At 35.0% G+C, this 21031-nt stretch overlaps 1 protein-coding gene across 2 annotated transcripts in view; it reads right to left on the bottom strand.

Moving 5' to 3' along the window:
• CSRNP3 (cysteine and serine rich nuclear protein 3) overlaps nucleotides 1-19059 on the bottom strand; it is a 152506-nt gene extending 133447 nt beyond the window's left edge. Inside the window, exons 1-2 of one of the 2 annotated variants that reach the window (XM_077154040.1) lie at nucleotides 18938-19059; nucleotides 16400-16488 (exon numbers count right to left, since the gene is read on the bottom strand). The gene's annotated coding sequence lies outside the window, so the exon portion shown is untranslated. Of the gene's footprint in view, nucleotides 1-16399; nucleotides 16489-18907 lie in introns of both variants that reach the window. The other variant, XM_077154041.1, reaches the window with a different exon arrangement.
• Nucleotides 19060-21031: the final 1972 nt, after the last annotated feature.

The following is a 21031-nucleotide window of genomic DNA, read 5'->3' as shown; positions in this document are numbered from 1 at the left end:
TCAGAAAGCATCATCAAAATGCCTTTATTAAACATCTTGTTATATTAGCTGTGCAAGTCATACCCAAAATTAAAGAATAAACCAAAACCTTTGTCCTCTTGGAGTTCTTAATCGAAGATATCTAGAAAGAGCTACATAAAAATGTTTAAAGATACACAGACATTAGGGAGAAATAATCAAATATTGGACAAAAGAGGTGAGGCTTTTATATAAAGTCAGGTGAAGTGTGATTTCATTTGGGAGTGAGGGAAAAGTGAGTGTGTGCATGATTAGAAGGAAAATCAAGGAATTAGTCATGAAAATTCAGTGACCTGGTTGGGCAGGGTGAAGGAAAAAGTAAATTTTCGTCTTTTCCTATTTCTCTATCAGGAAGGCAAGATGGACTTACATGAAACCACAGAGTAAAGACAGTGCATATTGATCTGTTGGTTTTAATTGTAGAAAATTCTTTAAGTAATCAAACATCATATATTATTAGTAGAAACAAAAATATACAATGGAGTTGACTGTAAAAAATTGTATGATTTAAGTAAAAGGAAAAATTTTAGCCTCTCTTGGTTGCTTAAATAATGTCCCACCCCAGAACCATTATCCCATTATAGTTCATGTTTCCTAGAGGAAATTAGAAATATTTCTTCATCAAATTCAGAATATCTCTTCACCAAGTATGAAAAACCCTAAAATTTATTTGGGATGATTTTGTAGGAGGAAATGACAGAAATGCTATACAGAGTAGTTTTTGCTCTTTGAAATTCGGCTAAGACAGGTACCTAGCAATGGCAATAGATAAAAGATTCTTCACAAACCAGGCATATGTCACTAAGACAATATCACAGATGGAATGACACATTCCAGGAAACATGTAAAGGCTCGATGCAAAGAAAAACCATTTCATTATGCTTTAGTTAAGAGGAAGGCTACTCTTTGACTGAAATCAAGGAAATAGAATATTTCTGCTTCTGGAGGTGACAATGAAAAAAAAAAGGGAGAAATGTCAAGGCAAGTTTCTAAGGAGGACTCCATTGAAAATGTCAATGAGCTATTTCAAGAGCAATTCCACAAAAATTTATATGCGATTATATATGCCCCCGGTTCCCCAACAGTTATGAGGAAGAGGGAGCAGTGAGTAAAATATATAGAACATATAGATAACTACTTCCTGAAGAATATGGGATGTAGAGGCTGGTCATATAATCTTTAAAGAAAGTGATGAAGGTTTCACTGGAAATTGGAATCCTGGAGCCTCAAAATGGCCTGTCCTTCTTTTCTCCTACTGGTTGAGGAAGTAGTACAACTGGAAGTAAGACAATATGTAATGTTAATAACAATAAAAGAAATTAATCAAAGGACATGGGAGTCCCAAATAGGAAGAGCTTTATTAACTGGATTTCTCTCAAGGGTATTTGCATTTATAGACATTCCTGTAGTATAGAATGGGATTTTGTCCTGTTAAGGAATTGTAGCTACCAGTGAACTGCTGGAGGTTAATGCTAGAGTAGCAGGCCCCTTTTTTTTTTTTTTTTTATTAATTAAAAAAAAATTAACTAACAAAACATTTAGAAATCATTCCATTCTACATATACAATCAGTAATTCTTAATATCATCACATAGTTCTCATATTCATCATTTCTTAGTACATTTGCATCGATTTAGAAAAAGAAATAAAAAGACAACAGAAAAAGAAATAAAACGATAATAGAGAGAAAAAAAAACTATACATACCATACCCCTTACCCCTCGCCTTCACCTACCACTATTTCAAACTGAATTTATTTTAACATCTGTTCCCCCTGTTATTTATTTTTATTCCATATGTTCTACTCTTCTGTTGATATAGTAGCTAAAAGGAGCATCAGACATAGGTTTTCACATTCACAGAGTCTCATTGTGAAAGCTATATCATTGTTCAATCATCATCAAGAAACATGGCTACTGGAACACAGCACTACATTTTCAGGCAATTCCCTCCAGCCTCTCCACTACATCTTGAACAACAAGGTGATATCTACTTAATGCGTAAGAATAACCTCCAGGATAACCTCTTGACTCTGTTTGGAATCTCTCAGCCATTGACACTTTGTCTCATTTTACTCTTCCCCCTTTTGGTCGAGAAGGTTCTCTCAATCCCTTGATGTTAATCTCAGCTCATTCTAGGGCTTTTCTCAGTCCTTTGATGCTGAGTCTCAGCTCATTCCAGGATCTTTGTCCCACGGTGCCAGGAAGGTCCACACTCCTGGGAGTCATGTCCCATGCAGAGAGGGGGAGGGTGGTGAGACTGCTCATCATACTGGCTGGAGAGAGAGGTCACATCTGAGCTACAAAAGAGGCTCTCTTGGGGGTGACTCTTAGGCCTAGTAGGCCCTTCTTAATGATGTTAAAGATAAAGGTTGATTAAGTCCTCCTCCTTTATCCACAGACATTCTAGTTTTACTTTTTGCACTCCTCCTCAGGAGCCAAAGGGGGAAAAAGCATAGTAGTTTTCTCTAACAAGAAACTATCTATACTTAGGATGTTCAGTGCACGCATACATGGAAGTTAAATGTTTTCAGAATTGAACAAATGAGAAAGAAAAATGGATGGCAAGCAGCAGTTCTAGGTCATAAATTCACTCTAAGATCAATGAGAAGAGAAGAAAATAGAAATGTGAAGGTAGAGAAATGAAAAGCCAGTGGGAGGAGGTGAAGAAGCATTAAGAGGACCCAGAAAAGAAAGTTCTGAGTGAGCAAAATAAGGATTTCTTTTCCTTTTGAGGCACCATAAATGCATCAAAAAACTGTTAACTCCCTAAGAGGAGAGAGGTGTTGTATTTTGAATAATTGAGAATAATTCATGAGAAATGAATATAAGGTAGCAAAATAAATTGTTTCCCATTTACATTTATAAAAAACTGATAAGGTATTTATGATAATAAAACTCTTTCTTAAGCTACTTTTTAATACAACATTGATGTGATAGAACAGATAAATACAATCCACAATATATCTAGGAAGTAGGAATACTCTCATTTGCAAACTTCGAGATGAGGTTCCTGGTATAAGGGCCTTTGGGCCCCCTGTGGTTCACTCTCTGAATATCTTTACGATGTGGCCAACAGATCCCTAAAACTGACTCAGCATGTTCAGATTTGTACACCCACTTGTACTCAGTAAGTAGCTCTTTTCCCGTTAAACTTTGTCTCTTTGACACAAATAGGACAAATCAACATGGAGTTAAGTGGGTCAGTAACAGCTGACTTTGTTACACATCTCTCTCTCGACATTAGAAGAAGTTGATTTACCTCTGTCCTGGGCAACGGAGGCAATAAGCAAAAAATAGAGGATTACTGGTGTGGATAGTTCTTTGAGATAGAAAAAAGGGAAAATAGAGGTTTCCTGTTTGATTGTGCTATATACCCCTGTATTCAACTTCCCTTTAGGGAACACTACCCATATGATACAACATGGAAACAATGGGTGTACCCAGTGCAATATATAGGTCTTACAGCAGATCTTAATTAATATATATTAATTAATATTAATGCATATGATTTATTCATCTATTTAATTGAAAATGCAAATAAAAACTTGTTCCCCTCAGATATTACATTTAATGTGCCCTGTAACTGACACACATGAAGAACTACATATAACTAAAAAGTTCATAATCAAATACTGTTTTGGGAAGGATGAACAGATTCTGCCAGAAGTGTGTCTCTGGGCAGATCCAGAGCTCCAACAATCTTACGCACATTTCTGCCCACTGGACTGAGATGAAGGACTTTTCCCATGTTCAATAGTATACGCTCTAGAAACCCTAACAGTAATTTCATAAAGACGAGGTCAGTCAACACCCAGAAATAATATTAACATCTTAAATACAGTTGTTATCTACTAGTCTTCTGGTAGAACCAGCATTTTAAATGATAAGGAATGGTTTTCATGGTGTCGTTAGATTCTGGCATGTCCATTGGCTGGCAGAATCATGTGAAAATATTTTCGGCTGAAATCTGTGGAAACATTGTGAAAATTTTAGTCAACCAACTCTTAGAGAAAGAGTAGGCAACACACCCATATGTACCTTGAAGAATTCTGTCTAAGCATGATTAATAATAAGTAGATAAGTAAGAGTAATCTGAGATCAAATAAATCTGCATTTTCAATCTCTGAGGCTGCCTGTGCAGAAAATTACAACAACAGTAAGTACTACCACTGTTTGGCAACCAACTAGAATATATAAGACAATATTGTATTTAAAATGACAAAGGTGGTGGGGCCACGGTGGCACAACAGGCACAACAGGCAGAGTTCTTGCCTGTCATGCTGGAGATCCAGGTTTGATTCCCGGTGCCTGCCCAAGCCAAAAAAAAAAAAAGAAAAACAACAGAGGCTCAGAAAAGCTGTGTTAACATATTTGAGTGAAATTAATGGGATGGATTTTGGAAACATTTTGTTGGAACAACCTGGGATTCAAAACAAGATTGTCTTTTATATCTCTAGTGTTAACCTGAGAAATACTTCTAAGTATTCTCTTTTAAGTAGAACCAGGGTCCAGGGAAAAGTGAAATTCTGATTTTATATGCAAACATTTGTATGCATTTTTCTGGCGAGGACTCATAGTTTAATGGAAAACAGAAACTTTCAAACCCTATCAATTCTGATGATGTCCAGAATAACTAAATATACCATTAATCAACTAGGTAAATATATATCATTCTGTCAGCTTCTTACGTGGTTTACCTAGCATCAGACTCACAACACTTAATCCAGTGTCTTTTACCTAGTAGGTTCTCCATATATATATATTTGCTATTGATAATGTTGACAATGATCCAACCTATGATCTCATTTTCCAGACTGTGAACTGTTCTTCATTTTCAAGTTCTTCTCTGCAACAGCAAGGATTTTATTCTCTGTCATCATAGCAATAAACCTGTCCCTGAGATCAGGTAAGTCATAAAATTCCCCAAGGTTAGCACACAAACTCCTTCCCCTGCATTCAACCTTGCCTCGTTCTTAACCCTATACTTGAAGGCAGGAAGGTTGTCTTGTATATCATCTGTCCGTTTGTAGACCAAATGGTCTACAAGAACAGGGCATCTAAATTTTGCTAAGCTCCCTTAGCAACTCTCTGCCTAGTGGTGATTAAGGCAGAGGTGACAAGGTTTTCTTCTCAACAGTGGGAGGGATATGTTTTTTCTTTCTTTCCAAGGATTTCCTTCCATTCTATTAAGATTTTTAAAAATGTGGGCCATAAGAAGAGATCAAGAACACATTTAGAAAAGACCAAATCCCCAGCATTCAATGTTTCATGAAATTCCAAACATCTTTCTCTTCTTGATCTATAAAAATAGATCGAGTTTTTTTATTGAAAGATTTTTTCCTTATGAATCACAATTTTACCCCTAAAAATACATGTCATTCACTTAAGGAAAAAGAAGCAATAAGGATCTGGTAAACATAATCCAATGAGTATTTAAAATGTGGCCCATTATTCTCTGTATCACTAGCTAAGCTAACTCTCTGAGGTGTAAATACAGGAAAATGATCCTTTATCTGACATAATTTTTATAAATAGTTTCAGTATTTTTGATGTCTAAATTTTAACCCTTTGCTATGTGCTATATATAGTTGCTTTACTAATTTAAATATTATAGGATGCAAGAGATCCCCCATAATCCTACCTCATCAAGGACAGCTACAATTACCAGTGCGATATACATTACATATGTGCTATTATATTATTTTAATAATATGAAATCATTATTCACAGAAAAATAGGAATGTTTTACCACTTTCTTTTTTCACTTAAAATTATTTGCTTGACTACTTTTCATGTCAGTGTATATTAGGACTAATTCATTCTTTTATTAACATGTATAATATTCCATTATATGGATTTACCATAATTTATTAAATCAACAATTTGTTGATGAGTATTGGGGGAGGTTCTAATTCTTCACTCTTATAATCAGTGTATCTGTCAATACTCTTTATTCACTCATATGAATGTTTTTGTAGAGTAACTTCACAGGAACAGAAGATTCAAAGGATTTAATGTTTTAACAAATTTTGCCAAATTACCCTCCAATTACCATACCCACTTTTCGATGTTTTTAAAATCATGGAATAACAACTTGCTAGAGCAAGGGTCACAACTCAGGTGACTTTAGGGCAAGATAGATAACAAAATATATAAAGTAACACAGAGTAAGAAACTGAAAATTAGTGGAAATTCAGCAAATTTAATTAAAAAATAAAAACACTATCATACTAATTAAAACACATCTTCAGTCCTTAGGATGGCAGTTTTCAGCACTTGCTTTAATGTAGCATACCTACTTCTGATTTTTAAATTCTAGAACACTTAACTCCTTTTACTAGAGAAAGCAACATATCCTCTGATGAGATAATTACGTCTCACACATCTTATTTTCACCCTTTACATTCTTTTTGAAGTATACAGTTATGAGAAAAATCATTTACTAGATGTAGGATTGGCCTATATGTTACATGTTGTATTGATTTTATCGATACAAATCTAGAACAGATATGTTGAAAGCCATAAAAAATATTGCCTTATCTTTTGCCTATGTATACACACATTTTTCCAATTCTTCTCAGCATGGTATAAAGCCTTCAAATTTAAATATAAGATTATTCTCGTATTTTTATTATACACATGCCAGTAATAGAGGAAAAGCAACGGAAATACACTACTTATTCTTAATACAAGTAACATTTTTCTAAGATTTTTTTTTAACCTAGTAGAACATCCTCGAGTAGAAAAAAAACCCACATTATCTCAGCTTGACAAAATGCAAAGAGGAGGAAAATTCATTTGCTTTTGATAACAGATTATTTTGTGTTTTGCGAGAAAGGGTGAGAGTCATGGAGAAAACTGGTTCTGCTCTAATATTTCTACACAGTTCTCCTCCATCAATACACCTCTGGACATTTGGACATGAGGCACACAGTGTGAGCATGAGGCAACTTGGCCACTCAGTACTTTGCTTTTGTCTGAATATCTGATTGTTTCTTAGAGGTAAGAAAACATGAGCATAAGAAAGTTTCTTGCCATATTTTGCTACAAATCTATACATCCATCAGTAGTATATAGCAGTCAGTGCAACAGATATATAATAAAAATCTTTGCTAATTTGATAGATGATGAAATAATATAATTTTATTTCTATTTCTTTGATTACAGTTAATGTTGAATGGTTTTTAATAGGTGTATTATTTTTATTTCCTTTTAGTGAATTGTCCTTTCACATTTTTAATCCATTCTGCTCTGCTCTTGGTGATGTTCTTATTAATCTGAATGTATTTAAATAATAAGGATAGTCACTGTTCACCATCATCTTTGAAATAAACAGGTTTTCTTGAAAAGTTTGGTGTTTATCTTTTAACAGTTTGATTTTTCTATCCTTTCATCTTCTATATTTTAAATGAACATTTTTAAAAATTACAATAAGATGTGCTTTCATAAAATTTGGAGTTTACAGAAAAACTTCAAAGAGACAATAAATTTAATCCATATCCAATCACACCAATATAATGGCTTTTCTTATATATAAATACATATTTATATATATTTACATATATATGTTTATATTTATATATATAAAATCATCCTTTCTTCCAAGCATCTACATCATTTAAAAGCATAAATATCATCATATTGTGAAAGTTGTTATTTAAACTGCTTTCTCACTCATTGGTTTATTTCAGTTAGGTCCCCAATCATAAAATATGCTGCAGAAACATCTTTTGAAATCACTGCAGAATATAACTTTTGCAGTAGATAGTAAATAGTTTATTTAATTTCTTCCTCTTTTTGGACATGCTGATGTTTCTTATTTTTATCATATTAAATACTGTTTCAATAAACATTTTTCTATATCTAACTTTGTTTAGATATAGAAAACTAATTTTTGATTAATTCTTTAAGATACAGTTTTTATAATCCAGAATCTCTATGTCAAAGAGCATATGCACTTTTAGGGTTATTTTTTTCAGAACAAGATATTGCCTCATAGAAAATTCGAACAAATTTATTTGCCCAATGCTCTAGTACATTACATAATAATAGTACATACAGTCCATTTCTCCACACTGTTGCCAACACTGAATATAATAATAATAAACTCCATTTGGGTGTTTACAATGTACCAGACTCCATATCTACTTTACAGATGAAATGCCCTAAGCTTAAGGTGAGTAAACAATTTGCCTGAATCCTCACAGATAAGTGGAGCATGGGACGTTTTCAGTTTTGACTGCCTTTAAACAATTCTCTTCATCAATATGCTATATTGCTTTCCAAAGTGTCTGTTTGTACTGACCATCACAAATCAAACGTCTTTGATTAGTAATGTTGAACCTTTTTTTTTTTTAAGTTTGGTGGTCACAAGGACTTTGTTTTTAAAAAGCTTTCAAATGGCTTTGCCCATCATTCTAATGGGATGCTGTGCCAGTTTGAAAGGATTTATGTACCCTAGAAAAGCCATGGTTTAATCCTGATCCAATCTTGTGGCAGCAGCCATTTCTTTTAACCCTCATTCAATAACATAGGTTGGAAATTTGACTGGATTATATTCATGGAGATGATCTAATCATCCAATTGTGGGTATTGACCTTTAAAAAGAGGGAGATGTGATGCCACCTATTCCAGGTGGGTCTTAATTGGTTTACTGGAATCCTTTAAAAAAAGAAAGCATTTTGTAGAGAGCAACAGAGCCACGAGAGAAGAGAATGACAAGAGCCACGAGGAGAGCCCACGCAGCCAGAGACCTTTGGAATGAAGTAGGAAAACATGCCTGGGGAGCTTCATGAAACAAGAGGGCCTGGAGAGAAAGCTAGCAGACGTCACCATGTTCACCATGTGCCTTTCCAGTTGAGAGAGAAACCCTGAACTTTATTGGCCTTTCCTGAGTGAAGGTAACCTTTGGTTGATGCCTTAACTTGGACATTATAGATTTGCTTTAACTGGGACATTTTCATGACCTTAGAATTGTAAACTAGCAACTTAATAAATTCCCCCTTTTAAAAGCCATTCCATACCTGGTATATCACATTCTGTCAGCTAGCAAACCAGAACAGATCCACATATTTTTCTTAATGCTTTCTAATGACACCCAATATTTTAATCATATTGGCCATTTGTATACTATATGTGCAATGAACATATTTTTAAGATTTTTATTTAATTACCTGTATTCATAGCATTTAAAAATAAAGATAAATGAGTCTTCCAATCAAAATCCCAGTAGGAGTTTTTGTAAATATAGAGAAGCTGATTCTAAAATTTATATAGGAAGGCAAAAGAATTAGAATACCAAAGCAATTTTTGAAAGAAAAATAAAATAGAACAAAGTTGGAAGCTTCTTGCTACTGATTTCAAGACTTGCTGTAAAGCTACAGTAATCAAGACAATATGGTAATGTGGAAAGTATAGATATATACATCAAAGAGACAGAATAGAGGCCAGAAATAGACCTCTATAAATATGGATAATTGATTTTTTGGGGGGAGGAGGGGGTGCATGGTCCAGGAATTGACCTGGGTCCGTGCATGGAAGGCGAGTATTCTACCTCTGGGATAGTTGAATTTTTAACAAAGTTGCAAAGGCAATTTAATGGAATATGGATAGTTGTTTTTCCAAAAAATGATGCTAAAACAATAGAATATCTGTATGCAAAATACTGAACCTTAATCTCTCATTATATATAAAAATGAATTCAAGATGGATCATACATCTAAATGTAAAATGCAAAACTATAAACTGCTTAGGAGAAAAACTTAGTGGCCTTGGGTTAGGCAAAATATTCTTTGACACAAAAACATTATCTATAAAAGAAAAAAATGATAAGTTTATCTTCATCAAAGTTAAAAACTTTTCCTCTCTGAAAAACAATGTCAAAGAAATGAAGATAAGCCACAGACAGGGAGAAAACATTTGCAAAGTGCCTATCTCCCAAGGCATTTTTATCTAGAATATATATAAAGAGCTTTCAAAATTCAACAAAAGGAAACAACCCAATTTAAAGAAGGGCAAAATATTTCAGCAAACACTTCATGAAATAAAATATAACATGGCGAATATGTGCATGAAAAGATATTCAAGGTTAATATTCAGTAAGTATGTGCAAATTAAAACCACAGCTTCAATTTGAATGGTTATGGTAATAAATAAAATAAAAATTGTTAATGCCAAAATGTTTGTGATAGTGTAGAACAATGCTTGTACATTATTGATGGAAATGCAAAATGGTATAACCATTTTGAAAAAGTTTGTCAGAGTCTTAAAAAGTTAAACATTTACTTATTATATGACCTAAAACCCCAAAATAAGAGAATTTTGACCCATGAGACAAATAAAAATGTAGGTTATACCGAAAATATCTATGTAGAAGTTATACCAGATTTATTCAAAACGCCAAAACTATAAACAATCTAAATTGTTTCTGTGAGTGAATGAATAAATAACCTGTAATACACTTATGCAATGAATACTATTCAGCAGTAATAAGGAACAAAATATTGATACACACAACAGCATGAATGAATCTAAAATGTTAAGTGAAAGAAACCAAATGATAAAAAGTACTTTCTGTACATTTCCATTTGTCTGACATTCTGGAAAAGGCAAAAACTCTAGGGATTAGAGAAGATCAGTTGCCAGAGATTGGAGTGGAGAGCGGTTCACCACAAAGGGGCAGCTTGAAGTAATTTTGGTCGGTGATGGAACTGTTCCATATCCTGAGTGCAGTAAAGGTCACATGACTCTATGCCATTGTCAAAATTCAAGGGATTAGATACCTAAAAGAGTAAATTTTACTGTGTACAAATTTAAAAAATGAATAAATGATTTTCCTTCCTCTTGACTATCCTACATTGCTTAAATGCTAAGCTTATAAATACTTATAAGCTATATTTAAAACAATTTAAAAGAACATTTATAATTTCTATCTATCTAAAATTTATTTTCCTTGGTAATGAGGTACACATTAGACCCTATTTTTCCAAATTAGTTAAAGAATTTTTCTTGTACCATCTTCTCAATAAACCATAGTCCCCTTCCTCATTTGAAATGCCTTCCCTAGCAGATATTAATTAATTCTGCGTATTTGGGTTTGTTAATAAACTTTCCTTAGGGGCTTCCCCGATGATTTATGACATATGTAAATATAATGTCTGTTTCAGAACTTTATATTTGATTCCATTGGTTTGAGGATTTGGGTGTGTGTGTGTCCTTGATTAGGCCTTTCCGGAATTGTATCCCATAAACATGTGAGTCTGTAGCTTAAGCAGAGAAGAGGGTGGAGTCATTAACATATATGTCCTACATAAAGACATAGGAGCGGTTTTACTTTATTAGAAGAGCGTGGAAATAGAAAAGCAGCAGGCTGAGGCCGGCCCTCCAGGGTGCACCGTCATTTGAGAAGGGGGAGAATATGAGGGACCTTTATGGGCTTGTTCATCTCCACAGTTTACTGCTTTAAATTAGCCCAACTTCACTCAATTATATCACCGTCAGCTCCCTGATGAAGCTTGCACTTGTGATTTTCTGGAAGGACAATGAAAGAAGAGCCTTTGAAAGACACCTTTATAAAACAGTCCACAAGGTTTGACGCAAACCTAGAGGAAGGGGTGTCACAGCAGCCCAGGAAGTGAAAAACAAAAAGAACGTAGTCAGCAGTGTGAAATACCCCTGAGAGAACCAGGGAAGATAAGGGCTGCAGGTCACCTGGGCCTTTAGAGAGAGTGTGCTCTATTAAATGGGGTTAGAAATCAGATTGCACTGTGCTGGGAACTGACTGAAATCTTAGAACTCAGAGATAATGACTATAGACTGCTGCTATGGAGAGTGTGAGCGAGGAGGGAAAGAGAGAAATCGGATAGCAGCCTGTAGGTGAAACCCAGCGAAGGGAGAGGCCTATTTGCCTTTGCTGTTGGTTTACCTTTTAGGATAGGGTGTAGAGGACATGTACAGGCTAAAGGAAAAGGGCTGGCAAAAAAGGGAAAGTTGAAGATAAAGGACAAGAAGTAGATAATTGATGGCAAAAGCCTTCAGCATCAATGATAGGGTATAAAATTAAACACAGGCTTTGCCCTGAATTACAGAAAAGACTCCTGATCCTATGAGATTGGAGGAAGAAACATATATATGCTTTATAGATATAGCTCAGTTTGGTGCTGGAAGAAATTGCAAAGATGCACATGCATTACCCCAAATAACCTCAAACTTCTTGTTAAAATAGCAGGTACACTGAGGCAAGAGTGATAAACTATTGAAACAGGGGCTGACCAAGAGTCAGCATGAAAGGATTGGTGAACGCTATTGATGGACTAACTCAGATTAGAAAACTGTAAATCTGCAGAGTGGTATAATTTGCTCCAGTAGCACTCCTGGGCTCAGGTATAAGAAAAAACAAGATCCACTATAGCTCGGATGCAAGGCTGCATTTACTGCGTAAAGTAAGGACAGCTGTAGGGATGCGGGGGTTAAGCTGCTGGTATCCAAGCTGAATTTCAGGCCGGACTTAGAAAATGTGGAATGATCAAAGGTACTAGAATTCTAATTCAAAGTTCTCATTGAATTCTAAGAAAAAAAGTGAAAGTAGAAAGGTTTATTATATTTGTAACTTAATATCATCCAGACTTAATCTTATGCATTTATCTTATTTTTATTTTTCGCAATTTTCTCACTTAGATCAGTCTTTATTTTGGAAGACAAATTTTAGATAGAAAGCAGGACATAAGCAAATAATAGGAAACTAAAAACATGCAGAGGATCAAAGGGAAATGATTCTCATTTTAACAAGGGAGGCGGGAATTTAAAGTGTCCTAGTTGAGCCATTTTAGATGAGGATGAGATGCTAAAGGTGCTCAGGAGGTTTAATGGTTGATGTGGAGTGGAAATTTGTTACCGTTGGGGAGGTTAGGGCCTGATCAGTGGTTCGCAACCTGGGGTGAGTTTGCCAGAAAGTGCATTTAGCAATGTCGAAAGATATTTTTGGTTGTCATAACTTGGGGCATGGGTCACTACTAGCATCTAGTGCCAGGGATGCTGCTATAATATCTTATAATGCACAGCACAGTCCCACAAGACTTACTGGATCAAAATGTATAATGTTGAGGTTGAGAGACCCTGGATTAGATGAATCATTTTTAACAATTATGAAAGATGAGAATGGTGGGAAATCACCTGTAAACTGTAGAAAACAGAGGTGGAGAAGGAGGAATCACTCAGACTGTGGACATGGCAGATGAGGTGAAATTCAAAGCAGTCTCTGTGTGTGTGTGGATAGTGGTTTGTGACAGGAGGGAGGATTCATTATTTGCACATGTTCATGGGGAACTGGCTTTGTGGTACAAATTTGCAAATGATTCCTGGGTTAAGCAAATTTGTAAAGCAAATGTAGGGAGTCTGAAAAGCAAGAGAACTTAAGGGAAAGCATATGGCATTTTCAACTTGCTTTTTAAAATTATGTTTCAATCAACCTTAAATACAAGAGTTTCAACTTCTTTCCAGTGAAGTGTCCAGCTGAGTGCAGCAAAGGTCATTACTGGCTTGCAAGGAATCTATCTCTGATGTGGTGATATTGCTTGAGAGGTCCTTGCTTTCCTTGTAACCTTCCAATAGCCCTGTGCATATTTTTGTATTTTTCCTTTTTTTTTCCCCGAAACACACAACACAGGTTGCCTCTTTTCAGTCAATCTCATAGAGGTGGCTGTCTCTTCTTTCCACATTACAATACAAAATAAATACTCTCTGCATTGGTTTAATTAGGGCAAAGTCTCTAAGCAATCATGACCTTTATATTGAGCTTCTATTAAATATCCGAATGCTGGATAGTAACTTCCTTTAGATGATTTACTGCTTACAATATCTGCCTTTTGGAAGGATGAAGGAGTTGCACCTCAAAACCTATGTTTCATTTTGTATATTTGGATAGCTAAATATCCCCTTCATCTATCAATGAAGAGCTTTTTCTGTGTAAAAAATTGACTAAATCTCTCAACTCTTTCCAATAAAGTCATGATTAAATGACTTTGTTTAAAATCACTGTTAAGTTAATATCAATTTAGGTGGAAGAGTCATCCATCTATAGTTCAGATGGTTTGCAGAAAATTGGCATGAATGTGGGTTGTAAACATCGCTAGACTTGTGCTGGGCACCTAACATTACACAGGAAAATTCCAGCCAGATAACTATCAAAAGGAACCGCAGGGGGTGCGAGAAAGTTCAGTGGTAGAATTCTCACCTGCCATACGGGAGAAAAACAAACAAAAAAAAAACCCAAACAAAACAAATTCAACAAACGGTGCTGCAATAAGGGGATATTCACATGGAAAAAATGAAATGTGGCCCCGCCATACAACATACAAAGGAAAAAAAAGGAACCTCAGATGTAATCTGTTGATTATCACAAATAGATTGATTTATTTTCACTTCCAACTCTCCATATGTCTTCTAATACAGGAAAGGCACATACATCCTTCTTTAAAATTTTACTATGTGAATACAGTGGTATTTAAATAATTTCCTTCTATTTTCAACACTAATATTCAGTGCTTTCCTAAAATGATAATAAATTGATGATAAAATGACAAAAAGAAAACTATATAAATCCTTTTAGCATCTTATACCATTTACATGTATTGGTATAGAGATCTTTAACTACTTTAGGTCTGATAATATTTTACCCAATTTAAAAAAAGGTTGAGGGGCAGGCCACGGTGGCTCAGCAGGAAAGAATGCCTGCCTGCCAGGCCAGAGGACACCCAGGTTCGATTCCTGGTGCCTGCCTATGTTAAAAAAAAAAAAAAAAGGTTGAGGCAGTGCGAGAGCAAACAAACAAAAAACAAACCAAAAAATTCAACAAATGGTGCTGCAATAACAGGATACTCACACGGAAAAGGAATGAAATGTGATTCCGCCATACAGCATACAAAAAAAAAAGTTGATTGTCCACCAAACAGAGATGAACAGTTACAGTTGGTACTCTTCTAGTGGGTGAATGCTCTAATTAGGTTCAATTGTTTATGTCTTTATTGCAAATATTATGTCAACATTTTTTCATGTAAGGCAGCAAACAGAATAACATTTTTCAATAATACTATCATTTTTAAAATAATTTTTTTCTTTCTGGTGAACTTGAGGTACAAAATTTTAGTTGTTTTACATACATTAAGAACATTTAGCTTATCCAATGATGATTAGGGACCTTAGCAGCAGTTGCTATATTTCAATACACATGTTTTTCAGTTGATTCTACCCATACAAAAATGACTGGACATCCATCTCTTTTGTGGAAATTATGCAGCACGAAGTCATGCAGCACTTAGGACCTATTTAAAAATTTCACCCCTCCTGACATTTTATATCTCCCTTTTGTTTTCTTTTTCTCCAAAGCATCCATATGCATGTTATGTAACAGAATATATGATTTACTTTACTTATTTTTAGATTTTCTATCTATTTCCACCCACTAGAATGTAAGTTTCACTAAGGCAAAGAACATACTATATTTTATTTCTTGCCATTTCCCCTATGGACATACTATGTACTTAAATACATGAATGGGTATGATTACATAAAAATAATGTAATCACTTGCTTAATTGCCACAATTAGGCAAGGGAGGTCTTCACTGACTTTAATAAAAAAAGTTTAACATTTTTAATCACTTGATTTGCTTTCATTTAAGATATTACCTCTAATTCTTTTTTTTTCTTTCCAGGGGAAGCAGAATGCCAGGCGATTCCATTTCAATCATAGTTTAGACTCCCACCCCACTGCAAATCTCTTTACTCATCCAGCTACTATTTGCATAGGGATCCCGTAGGGGGTTATACCTTTCAATCCTTTTCAAACCTACGTGCCTTTCTAGGTCTTTGGGGAAATGATTTAATTCTCCAGTGAGCTTAATAAAGTAGTTCAATTTACTGTAATAAAAAAACCTAGTAGGTAGTGTTCATCTTTGGTACTTTTCATAGGTGTTTGCATGATAAATTTCTATGAAATTAAATTTGCATTTGTGACCAAGGAGAGACATTTTTTCTTAGACTGTCATATTTGTCCTTACTTATGTTGTACTTGAAGCGCTACTTTAATCAAAGTTCAGTTGGTAGTGAGTTTATTGGAACAACTTTACTATTGGCGTGAACCCTCAGTATTCTATGCTACTATTAAAACAATATTTTTTTTAACCATCTCTAATTGAACTAAATATTACATTTCTGGTATGAATGAATTTTTAAACTCATGAGGAGAGTTTGTAAAAGTAAGTATTTTAGAGAAGAACATTTTCTTCCTTATCAAAGTACACATTAGCAATGACAGCTTGGAAGAATTACATAGGTAGATGCCAGATCTGTAAAAGTATGAAAATAATGATTTATGAACTGCTGACCTTAAAATCACAGGAACACTAGTATCTTCCTGAAGACTTTATGCCTCAGAAAACATGTTTTCAGTCTGTTGATATCGCCTTAGTTTTTCCTAAAAAAGAAATACGTTTCAATATGTTGCATAAGGTTACATTTTCAAAAAGTAAAGCTGACTACATATTCCAAATATAATGATTACAGGGGGAAAATCATTGGGAATCTTGGAATATAAAAAGGTACTACATATATAATTTAATAATTATATAGCATATATAGAGAGAGAAGTATATATTGAGAAGAATATATTTAAATTTCTAATAATTCATGTACATTTTCATTCATTTATTACTCATCATTCAATTAACAAATATTACTATGGACAAGATGTCAAATACATTCATTTTATTCGCATTACACTGATATAACAGCTTTCTAATCTTTACATGGTTCATATTTTCAAGACATACATATATCCAAAAAAATTAACCAAAATGAGAGAGTTGATGAAAAGCATGATAAGTAATTGTTACTTTCTTGAATTACTTAATGGAAACTTAGTCTAAAATGAATTCAAATATTTATATATTCAGGTTTTAAGATAGACTGGCTTAGACTTTAAGAGAATGATTTCTATAAAGCATTCTTTAAAACAAACATTTTAAACATGCTTTAATAAACATCTTGTTTTTTTTAAATTACAAGTGCCACAATTCAAATAATTTGTGAATAATTTAAAGAGATGATGAAATCCTGCTGTAAGCACACATTTTCCTTACCTGGACTAAAGTGGATGTAATCTTTTTTTTTCTAAAGTATAAGCAATCTTTTCATTCTAATATGTTAAGGTAAATGATTAATTATGTCCATAAAACAATGTAAAACTTCTCCTGACTAATGAGATAGAGAAACTTGTGAAATGTGGCTCATTTACTGTGTTTCCACAGCAACCAGAAATTACCTATTACTGATCATAGCCAATGACAGAAGTTAGTGTCGAAATATTACAAATAGGTTGTATGAATGAAGAAATAGCCTAAACAAGTAATTTATGCCGATGTCATTTGAGCAACTTAAAACAGCTTTAAAATCTTTAAGAAAAAAATTATCTTTAACCACTTTAAGACTGGGAATTATTTTCTCCTTTTAAACTTCGTATATATTTACATGTACACAATGAGATATAGATTTAAAACAAAAGAATATTTGTGGTGCTAAAAATGATGGCACAGTAACATCAACACAGTAGAGCTAATAGAGTTGAAAGAGCCCAGTTTTGTGGAGAGGATCCCTGATTTGACAGTAGAACTTCATGGAGCTTGGAAAGATTGATTCAAAATTCAAATTTAAGTCTAATTTTTAATATTTTAAAACTCCATTGAGGACACTGCATACTCAAATGCTGACATACTGGAGGCCACTGAAGCAATAATTTCATCACCCATTGCACTCATTTTGAGAAGAACATTTAAGAATATAACTTTTCCTGTCTTCTATTTTAATCTATCCTGAGATTGCAAGCCAGCAATTAAAAACAAGCAAGCATGCTACCAGGTCTCCTATTGTTTGTAATTTATCCATATAATATAGCCTTTGAAAAGTAATTTGGGACTAAAACAAAAGACTTAAATAAATTAGATGCTGAATTGAACATCTATAAATGTAATTCATATTCTCCATTCAAATTTTCAAGTTGATGTAAAGGAATTCTATATTATTTAAACGTCACCTCACTTACTGAGATTTTATCTTAAAATTTATCACTTAAGACTTTATCTTAAAAATAAAATAAAAAGTTTTTGCTGCTATAAAAAAGTGGGGAAACTGAAATCTAGTTCAGTTTCCCTATTTTACAAATAAGAAAACTGACTAGCTTTGACTTAGTTTTTTTTTTGCATGGGCAGGCACTGGAAATCGAACCTGGGTTCTCACTCTGCCACTGAGCCATCGTTGCACCACCCAAAACTGATTAGCTTTTATTTGTGCCTTGTATCTAAACCTAAAGGACGAGATCAAGTATTATTAACTACCAACTATTAAAATTGAAAAAAATATATACTTTCATTTTATAACCAAATAAATAAAATACTTTCTTTAGGTATTCAAGGAATTCTGGCAAAAGTGTTGAGAATCTAGTGATCAAAATTTATACATCTATAATTAACAGAGAGGCTGAGAAACCGTTGGAGATGGGAAAAGAGACTCAACTATGACTTGTTTCAAGGTCACGAAATAAAAGTGTATCTGAGGGACAAGATCAACATTGACTGGGGTCCGTGGAGCCTTTGGGAAGGCATCTGCCATGAGGGAGAGGGAATCGAGAGCAACAAGTCAGATTCAGTGGCAAGGTCAACTATTGGGCATCAGTGCCATTAATTCTGATGCTAGAAACCATTCTCTCAATTCAGCCTCTTGGTTCTGTGGGTATGACTTAGGGGCACTGGCATTGTGAGACTAAGAAAGTGTGTGTGCACGCATGTGTAAAGAGTTGTGCTGCTAAGATCTATAATATTCACTTTGAGACCCAGGCAAACCTGTAAAGGAATGATCCCCGAACAATGTACCTCATGAAGATCTAGGGGCTGTCATTCTCCCTTTATAAGCTCTCTGAGCACATCAGTCATGGTCTGCATGAGATCAGTGGGAACTGCCATTTTTCCTGGAATCCTATCTCTATGACATCATCAAGCCTGGGCTGCACAGGCCCAGCACTACCTGTCATACTGCTACATGAATGGACTTCTGTTCCTATGGGTGCCCCAAGCAGTGATAAGTGACATGTGGGACTGATGTGTGGATAAATATAACCACTCCAGGTACAATGAAATATTTTTGAGAAGGGGGAAAATTGTATAGGACTGGACCTCCTTTCTTTAGCAAGGGGGGCTTGGGAACATTTACGCTAATGTAAATGCAAACTCATTTGTTCTCACAAGCCCTGGAAGCTACAGAGATAAGAGAGTTGTAGTATTTGAAATGGTTAGAAGGTGTTCTAGTTTGCTAGCTGCTGGAATGCAACACGGCAGAGACGGATTGGCTTTTAATACAAGGGGATTTATTTCATTAGTTCTTCAGAGGAAAGGCAACTAACTTTCATCTGAGGTTCTTTCTTACATGGGAAGGCACAGGGCGATCTCTGCTGGCCTTCTCTCCAGGCCTCTGGGTTCCAACAACTTTCCCCAGGGTGATTTCTTTCTGCAGCTCCAAAGGCCTGGGCTGAGTTGTGAGTGCTGAGATGTGGTACGCTGAGCTGCTTGGGCTGTGCTGCGTTGTGCTCTCTCATTTAAGCACCAGCCAATTAAATCAAACATCATTCATTGCAGCAGGCATGCCTCCTAGCTGACTGTAGATGTAATCAGCAACAGATGAGGTTCACGTACCATTGGCTCATGTCCACAGCAATAGACTTAGATGCCTTCACCTGGTCAAGCTGACAACTGAATCTAACTACCGCAGAAAGCTAAGAATTTTTTAAATCTTCCTGAAAGCAGAGATTCATAAGGCTACTGCTGAAAGTCCAACAGTATTATACTTAACACAGCACTGGTTTCTGTCTTTATTGTGCTCATCAAAGAATCCCAGTTTCAGATGTCAGATTACAAGAGCCCACTGAAAAATAAAATTCACATACATCTATATTATTATATATAAATGTTTCACATGCACCCAACACCTATGGTTAAAATGGTCTTTTCTAATACCTGGGGTTTAATTGGGAAAGTTCCTGAAAAGCAGTTTTTCACTTGAGGAAATCCCTGCAATATTGCAGAGCTGGGCAGAAAGGAGAAGACTGCCTCCCCTGTTCCAGCCTTCTTGGCTTCGTGTTTGCTTGTGGGCTTTGCTGTGCGTCATCCTACATCCCAGCAGCTCTCCAGGCAAAGAGCAAGGCACTCTCCCACACCTGTTAACAGTTTCTCTCTAGGCATCTTAAGTAGGCCAGTGGCACACATAGCTCTTGATGGCATGCTTCAGTCAATAGCCAAGCTGGCCTTCACTGAGGCCATTGAAATTCATGTCCACGATTTTCGTGGATGCTTCAAGGATTAGTTATAAGGACATATAACTTTTTTGAAGGACATTCATTTTGTTCCTGCCTTTTAAAAAAACTGCTGGGCTTTGTGAAACAACGTGTTCCCTCCAGAATAATGACAACTTAGGCTACTCTGCAGACTCTTCTGCATGTATAGAAACCTGCCTCATATCACAGTTAAAATACATAAAAAGGAAATATCTATGAATACCAGTGAAGAAATGTGAATTTGTGTTGGGTGTGTCTAAGGTGATAATATAAGACTTAAAAGTTTAGTGCAGTAGTTTAATTGCTTTTGGAATTGCATCTCGAAATACAGTATTTCATATTTAATGTGCCTGCAAGTAGCAAAATCATCATTCACTCCAAAGGACAGATTCTTGACAGCGGCAAAAGGCACGGGATAAAGTAACCTAGTAGGAGAGCTCAATCTTCCATGTAGAGTTCGGCTCTGTTTTTTTATGTAATTTTATTGAGATACATTGACACACAATACAATCCATCCAAAGCATACAATCAATGGTTCACAGTATGATCACATAGTTGTGCATTCATCACCATGATCATTTTTAAAACATTTGCCTTACTCCAGAAAAACAAATAAAAAGAAAAAAGAAAACCCCAAAGA

Source organism: Tamandua tetradactyla, chromosome 3 (genome assembly GCF_023851605.1).
Source record: "Tamandua tetradactyla isolate mTamTet1 chromosome 3, mTamTet1.pri, whole genome shotgun sequence".
In the NCBI taxonomy this organism is placed as follows: Eukaryota; Metazoa; Chordata; class Mammalia; order Pilosa; family Myrmecophagidae; genus Tamandua; species Tamandua tetradactyla.
The sequence above is the reverse complement of the archived record's forward strand: the minus strand, read 5'-3'. Positions and strand labels throughout refer to the sequence as shown.